Below are 8,410 nucleotides of genomic sequence, written 5' to 3'. Positions count from 1 at the left end.
GATGCACATCAATTGTTTTCATGGATGATGACCTATGTTAAGTGTGAGGTACCCTAAGCTGTAGGGTCAGTGGTTTGGTTCCTTGGGGAATATTCAGTGAGGACTCTATTATCTCCTAGATTAACAAATTAAAAGAGTGAATTATGTATTGAATCTGCTTTATGTGTTCACATTGCATCTTGGGGCCAATCCTCGAGGTGTAGAAGAGCCATGGTGGGGCCGTGGTAGTCAGCTGAGGGGTGCTTCCTTTGTTTGTGCTTATGTGGTGTATAATACTCATATGTGTAGGGACTCCCTCTAAGGAGTGTGGGAATGGTTATCCATTAGATTACAATCCATACAAACACAAAGTTTTGTATTCTAGGTTAGGGTATTATACCCCTTTGATGCTCTTGACCATGAGGCCATGTGGGGTAGTTTGAGATGTGTAGTAGAGGCCTGGTTATGCAATAGAGCTAGTGTCAAGCCCATTTTAGGTCTCGATAAGTTGTGCATTTGTCGGAGCTGCTAATAAGTGGTGGTTTTAAAATCTTGATCGATAGGGACCAGTTTATTAGTATATGTCAAAAGGCAATGAGATAGATTCAGAAGACCATCAAGTCGAGCTTCAAAAGCAAGAAAGAGCTGAACAGGCTATATGGCATGCTAAAATTATTAGAAGATATTCTCTGCAAAGGAGTGGTCTGATGTCCCTACAAGGGAGGGGTCTTAGTAACCCTAGCCCCATTCATAGTCCATTAGGAGCAGGAAGTTTTAATACTTCCTCTCTTCTAGTTAGTCAACCCACTTCGAGTGGAGTAATAAATCCCATTGTTCAAACTCCTTTAGTGAATATAGTTGTCGCCATGGTGCAACCCATTGCAATCCTAGCAAGAACGTTGAACTCGTCAACCTTGGGATTTCCTCTACCCATTTTTAATGGGTTAGTAGAGGAAGATGCGAAACTTCATACCAATGAATTTCAAAAGGTAATGTTTAATTGTCGAATCTAAGATGAAGGGCAATTGATGATGTTCTTTAATATGACTCTGAAAGGATGTGCTACAATATGTTATCATAGCCTAGAGACTGGAACCATAACTACGATTGATGTATTTTTTGTAGCCTTTGAAAGAGAGTTTGCCCCTGAAAGGAGAGGTTAGTATTGGCTACGTGTTCTCAATGTAACACATCAAGAATCTCACGAGAATGTTCAAGGCTATGCCAAGAAACTGAAGGAAGTTACTTCCAATGGGAGAGAAAGCATGATTCAAGATGTGCCCATGTTGCCAGCTCCTCTCAGTGTGACCATGTCTATGGTTAGTCAGATGACTCCACCAAATGTTGGAGGCCAAACAATAAACCCTAACGTTGCTCTAGGGAATAAATAGCCAATTCCTAATCAAGTGGTTAGGCCAATGGAATGACAAGTAGACGATCGCGGCTATGAGTCAAGCGCCTCAAATGTTCTTGGCGAAGTTAAGGATATGATGAAGCACTATTTTGACATGATTACTGACCATTATAGGAAAATAACTGTTGATGTCAATTTCCTCAAGAAGCAACAAAATTTGATAAAGAGTCGATGCCCTGAAGAGGGTGCCCCCTCAAGATTTATCTATAAGTGATGTGGCAGCCAACATTTTCCTAAGAATTGTCTAAATGTTAAGTGTGACATATGTGGGGAGTCCGGCCACCTAGCTAGTACCTATTGGAGCAAGATTGGCTCTCTCCAATAAGGAAGTAAATAGCCATGTCTAGTCAACCATCGAGCGTAAGGGAATAATCTTCACCAAGATGAGGGACCGAAACAAATACTGCAAGGAGGGAAAGCTGGAGTTGCTTAGTGGCAGTGGAGTCGGCCTTATTGAAGCTGTTTGTGCCAGTGGCATTGAAGCTTCTAATCTGTAGGTTATTACAAAAGGGCAAAAGGGAAAAGATGGCGACAAAGACAAGCTAAAACCTATCGGGGGAAACCCTAAGCAAGATGATAAGGGAACGCAAGTCTTTAACCCCGACATGGAAGGCGGACCTCCAAAATCTATTGATGGTAAAGGTAACACCAAGAAGGATAAAGAATCGCCAAAGAAGGCAAAAGCCAAGAAAGAGGTACCAAATTCTGTTCAAACACCAAAGGAGAGAATGGTCTGATAGGAAAAGGGAGCTCTTGCTAGCTATCATGAATTTGATTTATCGAGTTTGCTTGCAAAGTTAAGCCGGATGTAAACCTCCTGCATTTGATTAAGTTATCTTCAGGAGTACGTAAAGAGTTTAAGAAGATTCTTCACACTGGGTATATCATTGAGTCCTTAGGAATAGCATGGGTAGGAGATGATTGGTTTGAGCATGTTGAAAAGCATTGTCCAAGGATAGCAACATATGTTGATGGAATATTAGTGGATCATGCTATTGTGGACATGGGATCCTCCATCAATATTATGAGTTTGGAATTGATGGAGAGGCTAGGGTTAGAAATAAAAAAAGACTCCTCCACAATTCTTCGAATGGCTGATGACAATTTAAGACAACTTGAACGGTGCGTTACTAAAGTCCATGTGACCATTTCCAATGTGGCATTCTAGACTTTAGAGTTATCAGGTTCACAGGGTGGCCTAGCTATCAAGTATTGCTAGGTGGCCCATGGATCTTATAAGCATACTATCATGTTGATATACTCATTGGTCAGTTGATCTTTGGTAGAGGTGCTAGATGTGTAGTAGTCGATGCCTATCTTGAATCTCCTCAAAGGGAGAGAGTTCCTTTGTCCTTGTCAGAATTAGATACATTAGATACTTTATCTGCTAGTGAGACGTCATCAAGTGATGAATTCGATGAGGGGTCCACTACAAAGGATATTTATCAAGTATCTTTGAATGAGCCAATAGAGGCTCGGGAGAGGATAACAGATGCAAATGTAATTGAGCTAGACCTTAGTACGATGAATGATTCACGACCAATCAAATTGGATCCATGCTCAGTTTGGAAGAAAGGAAGGAGTATGTGTCCTTGATTCAGGAATTCCGCGATATCTTTACTTGGAGTTATGATGAGCTGAGAGGTATTCCTCCCAGCCTAGTTATTCATACCATTTCCCTAAAGGAAGGTAGCCACCTTGTGTCACAAAAATTAAGGCGTATGCCTTTTGAACTAAGGGATGGGTCATTTCAGGAATTAACAAAACTATGGAAAGCTAGCTTGATATTTTTGGTATAATAACATATAGAATGGTGTTCACTAGTTGTTATTAGGAAGAAGAATAATAATTAGATTTAGCTTTGCATAGATTTCAAAGAGCTTAATAAGCAGACGGTCAAGGATTACTATCCGTTACCATTTATTGATCAGATTAGTGGGTAGGAAAATCTATTCTTTATAGATTGCTTTGCTAGATACAACCAAATGGCTATTGCAAAGGAAGATAATTTGAAAACAATGTTTATCATTGTCTTCGATACCTTTGAGTATCATGCGATGGATTTTGGATTATGCAATGCACTTGGTTCTTGGCAATGTACAATTGATAAGACTTTTGGTGACATTTTTCCAAAGGAGTTAAAAGTATTCATCGATGATCTGGGGGAAGCCACCACAAGGGAAAGACCATTGGTCATTTTAAGGAAATGTTTTGAGCGTTGTAGACAATTCTACATTGCTCTTAATCCTAGAAAATGTGTCGTTGGGGTGCCCTATGGGTTGTTACTGGGCCATGTGGTTAGCTTCGCTGGTATCATGACTGACCTTGAAAAGATAAAGGTTATAGTCTCCATGAGCCCACCATGCACTCCAAAAGAGGTACACAGCTTTTTGTCATCAATGGGATATTATCAGAGATTTATCAATGCATTGGCAGAAAGAATATTGCCATTGATGAAATTGTTATCTTTTAACTATCTATTTACTTAGAGCGAAGCATGTCAAATATCCTTTGAGGTTGTGAAGCATGAATTAACGAAAGCACCAATTCTAAAAGCACCCAAAAGGGGTGAAGTCTTTTATATATTTTTATCAACAACAATGCATAGTATTAGCTGCTGTTTAGCCCAAATTTGGAAAGAGAAATGGTATCATCTAATAGCCTTTGCTAGTGTAAAATGGGGATATCTAAAGTCAATTATACCTATATGGAGAAATTATACCTTGGAATGGTTTTTGGGATGAAGAAATTTAGGCACTATATTCTCCATAAGAATGTGATATTCTTTACGAAGGCAAAGGGACTTACACTATTGATGAACAAGTTGCAGCTGCCTAACTGGTTGGTGAAGTGGTTAATCACTCTACAGGAGTTCAATTATGAGATCAGGAGTAAGCCACCAAAGCTATAGGGTATTGTGGAATGTCTCGTGGATTTCGGAGAGCCAAAGGAAATCTTGGTTGAAGGAAGCGACATTGAAGGTTTATCCAAAATCAATACAGCTTCCATCCCTTCCTGATATGCAGCCATAGCACATTATCTATCTACAGGGGGATTTGGGACTGCTCTACCAAAGTCTAAGAACAGAAAGATTAAGCGGCAAGAACTATGCTTTTCAATTATAGCAGGTGTCTTGTATTGGACAGGTGTGGACAACATTTATCATTGATATGTAGTACTTGATAAGGTACCATTCATTCTTGAGGAATGCCATGATTCAACACATGGCAGACATTTCATTGGATGGCTTACCGCCTAGAAGACTCGCCGTGTTGGATATCGGTGGCCATCAATTTTTCAAGATGCTTTCTGTTATATTAAACATTGTGATGTTTGCCAAAGACATGATGCCATGGAGAATCGTAAGCAGCCATTGAACCCTATTTCAATTACGTTACAAAGTAAACTACTCCACCTGAAAGTTATAATATTGCTAAGGAATTAAGTATCCTCAAGAGATGGAATTCGACACCATTACTCATGTTTGGGACTGCTGTGAAAATACACATTGGATGTCCTCTAGTAGACCCTAGGAGCACGTGTGCATGCATATCTATGTATATGGGAAAGATTAGTATGGTCATCATGTGTCATTGGGTCCAAGTTTTGATTGCGGTTTTCAGGTGAAAACAAATTGTACCAACTTTGTGGAACAATAGAATCTTAGCATGCTTAGACCCAACATAAATGAGGGAGAAAATGCATATTTGTGGCATCTATACAAATGGGATCAATCTCATCATTAAGGGGTGTGAAAGGGGAAGTAAATAATTAAAGATGCTAATATTAAGACTTACAACTAATCCATTCCAAAATCAAAGTTGTCAGGGAGAGATGCACACATAAATAAAGGGGTAATGATGATGATGACATAAAAGGAGAAAGAGGAGGAGGGAGTGGAGAGGATGATGATATAAAGGGGGTTGGGGGAGTAGTGAAATGGGGAGGATGGGGGATAATAGAGGGATAGATTAGGTGAGAGGATGATGATAAGGATAGAAGAGGGTGAGGATATAATGAAATTAAAGTAAGGAGGGTGACAGAGTTGGGAGATGGATAGAGAAGTGAGAAAGAGGGAGATGGTGTGTATAATGAAGTGGAAAAGAAGGGTGGTGGAGTCAAGAGAGATGGAAGAATGGTGAAGAAAGGAAGAGAATAGAGCTAGTAAAAACGGTGATAGAGTGAAGTATGTATGTCTCCCGTTGAAGGCTCAAAAGGGTCCCCTTTTATAGGCACTTGGTTGGATTATGTTATCTAATAACCCTAATCAATCAAGTGTAATCTTGATTGATTAAAGCCCCAAATTTTACTATGCACCAAGTGATGTAAGGTAGTGTATAGAGGAGTGTTCATAATACCTTTGGTTGTCTTGTGTGCATGAGTTTTCATAGTCAAGCTTCCCAAAGAAAATAATAAGAAAAGGAAAGGTAAATTATAAAAAGTAAAAAATGTGAGGGAGAGTTGTGCATGTGCATTATGAGCATAATGTAAGATTTTATAATATGGGATTGATAATTTTATAAGGATTTGAGTAGAGAGAATGAGAAAAGATATATACACTTCTTACAATATATTCTCATCCTTCAAAAGAAAAAGAAGCTTACTTTAGATAGAGATTCATGGAAAAAAAGCTTTAAATAATAATTAAGAAGAGTCTAAAATCTCCACCATTGTAGATGTGATCTTTGTTACAAATCCTTTCATATACAAATATATTATTATCTTTTTTTCTTTTAGTATCCCAAAGCTTTTTCCATGTATATGCCATTTATGAAGCTCTAAATATTAAAATAAATTTATGTATTATATTTAAAAAATAAAAAGTGGGGATGTCATAATTAATTTAGTAATAGGCTAGGAAAAGTGAGATGCATGAAAAAAATACAAGTGAGAAGGAAAAGGGAATTAGATATATGCACTACATATGGGAGAGTTATTGGAGTATTTCCTTAAATTACTTAAAGACATGTGTGTCCAAGCTTGGCTCCAACTCCTCCTTTCATTTACAAAGATTTTGGCTCCAAGTGATTGACAAGTTTTGAATTTTTTGTAGAAGGCATCCTCATATCCCCTAGTTCTCATGTTGACTTCATTATATACTTTGCACCATTTCCTTAAATGTGATGAGACTTTCATGCTCAACTCCAAGGTTTTTTAATATCATGTGGCCCACCTCTAAATCTATCTAAGCCCAATGCTAGAATTATTGAGATTAATATTCCCAAAGAGAATTACTTCTAGGAAGAAATTTCTAAAGGGAAAAGTAAATCACTCTTATTTGCTAGAAATGTGCGAGCCTTTATAAATATTGGTTCCTATATAAGGCTTAAAATACATACACCAAAGCTATGTACACATTATAGGATTCCAAGAGGAGATTCACATGGAAAGAATAAAAGTTGTGGAATGCACCCATCATATTCAACCCTCCCTTGAAGCTAGAGGTATTCATGTCTCTAGCTTCACCTTCATGTTTCTGTTGATGTTAGTAGGTTGGCATAATCTTTTTCCTATGAAGACACACCATGGTGGAAGATCCTATAATGATATGATTTCAATCTCTAGCAATTCATTTGGATTTCATGCGTCCTACTTGAGATATCCTATAACTAACAACTGTCGTTGGAGTACCTCTCTAGTATAATAAAAGACCCTTCCCATTTGGCTTTGAATTTTCCATAATTCATGTTGTCAAACTTATTATCATACCTATGCACAAGAGACCCTTTCATAATCTCCTTATTTGAGAGCTTATTATTAAAATTCTCTCATTTTCCTCCCTCCTTAGATAGTATAATGTTGGATTAAAGAGTTGTTCGATCTTCTCCTTAGGTCCAAGACTATTTCTTTCTAGCACTCACAAGCTAGCTAGCTCTATCTCAATAGACAAGAGTACCTCTTGGTCATAGACTTGATAAAATGGAGTGAATCCTGATGATGTATTGAATGAGGTGTGGTAGGCCCATAAGGTTGCATTCAAATGCTTATCCCAAGTCTTAGCCTTGACATAAACATGTTTAATGATGATTTTACAAATCATTCCATTAACTTTCTCTACCAATCTATTGCATTGGGGATAATAAGGAGTAGAATGTCTATGTTTGATACCCAACCGCCCCATGATATCCTTTACAAGGTCTCCATTGTTGACACCTAAAATGAAAAATTAATCAAAATATAAGGTATAGACCCCATGATCAAGGCCTTGTATTCCGACATATTATTAGTAAAAGAGTGTCCTAAATATACTGACACTTTCATGGCAAACCCTACGTCAGTGGTCTTTAATGACCACACCAATGCTCGCATGTTTAGCAAGCCCTCTAGAAGCTCCATCAAAATACAAGGTATAGATTGAGTCTTCAGTGATAGGCCATGCCATACTGATCAACTCACTCGTACTTATGATAATCAAAGTTAAGCCAAGAGAGAGGATGCATGACAAGTACAATCCCTCCTTCCTTACTAAACTCGATAGGAATACTCGTAAGAATCCTTTGACAATGGTGGTAGTAGACCTTAATATCCCATGTGAAAGATCCATCTTGCTACTCAATAACCTAATAATCTTTACTCTACCAGATCACTCGACCTTGATGGTAACGTTGCTCTAAATATGGATGCTCAAGATAAGAAATGATTCTTCCCATCTAATTGTTTTGGTACCTATTGTAAGCTAAAGCTAAATCATGAAGAACCTGCACATGCAACAAGCCCCATGTCAGCCGTTACATATAGTAAGGCTTTAGCTTATTAAAGTCTTGGGGAAGTTACTATATGTATATCCTCTACATCACGTGCATTCAAGGCCTATTTATAAATGTCATTATCTATGATTTTTTCATGAATAAAACATAACCCTTTTCTATTCAATTTGTAAATAACTCCTTTATATTATTACACCTTTTTGTATGTAAAAAATGTATAAAAATGGTATTTTAAAAATACCTTATTTTGAACCCACGTGATGCACACACATATTCATGAGTAACTTACCCAAGATTAAAGTTAACTTTA

The sequence above is a fragment of the Lygodium microphyllum genome, chromosome 25 (assembly GCF_053477565.2).
Source record: "Lygodium microphyllum isolate KBCC chromosome 25, Lygodium_microphyllum_v1.1.10, whole genome shotgun sequence".
Classification (NCBI taxonomy): Eukaryota; Viridiplantae; Streptophyta; class Polypodiopsida; order Schizaeales; family Lygodiaceae; genus Lygodium; species Lygodium microphyllum.
Note: the sequence above shows the minus strand (reverse complement) of the source record.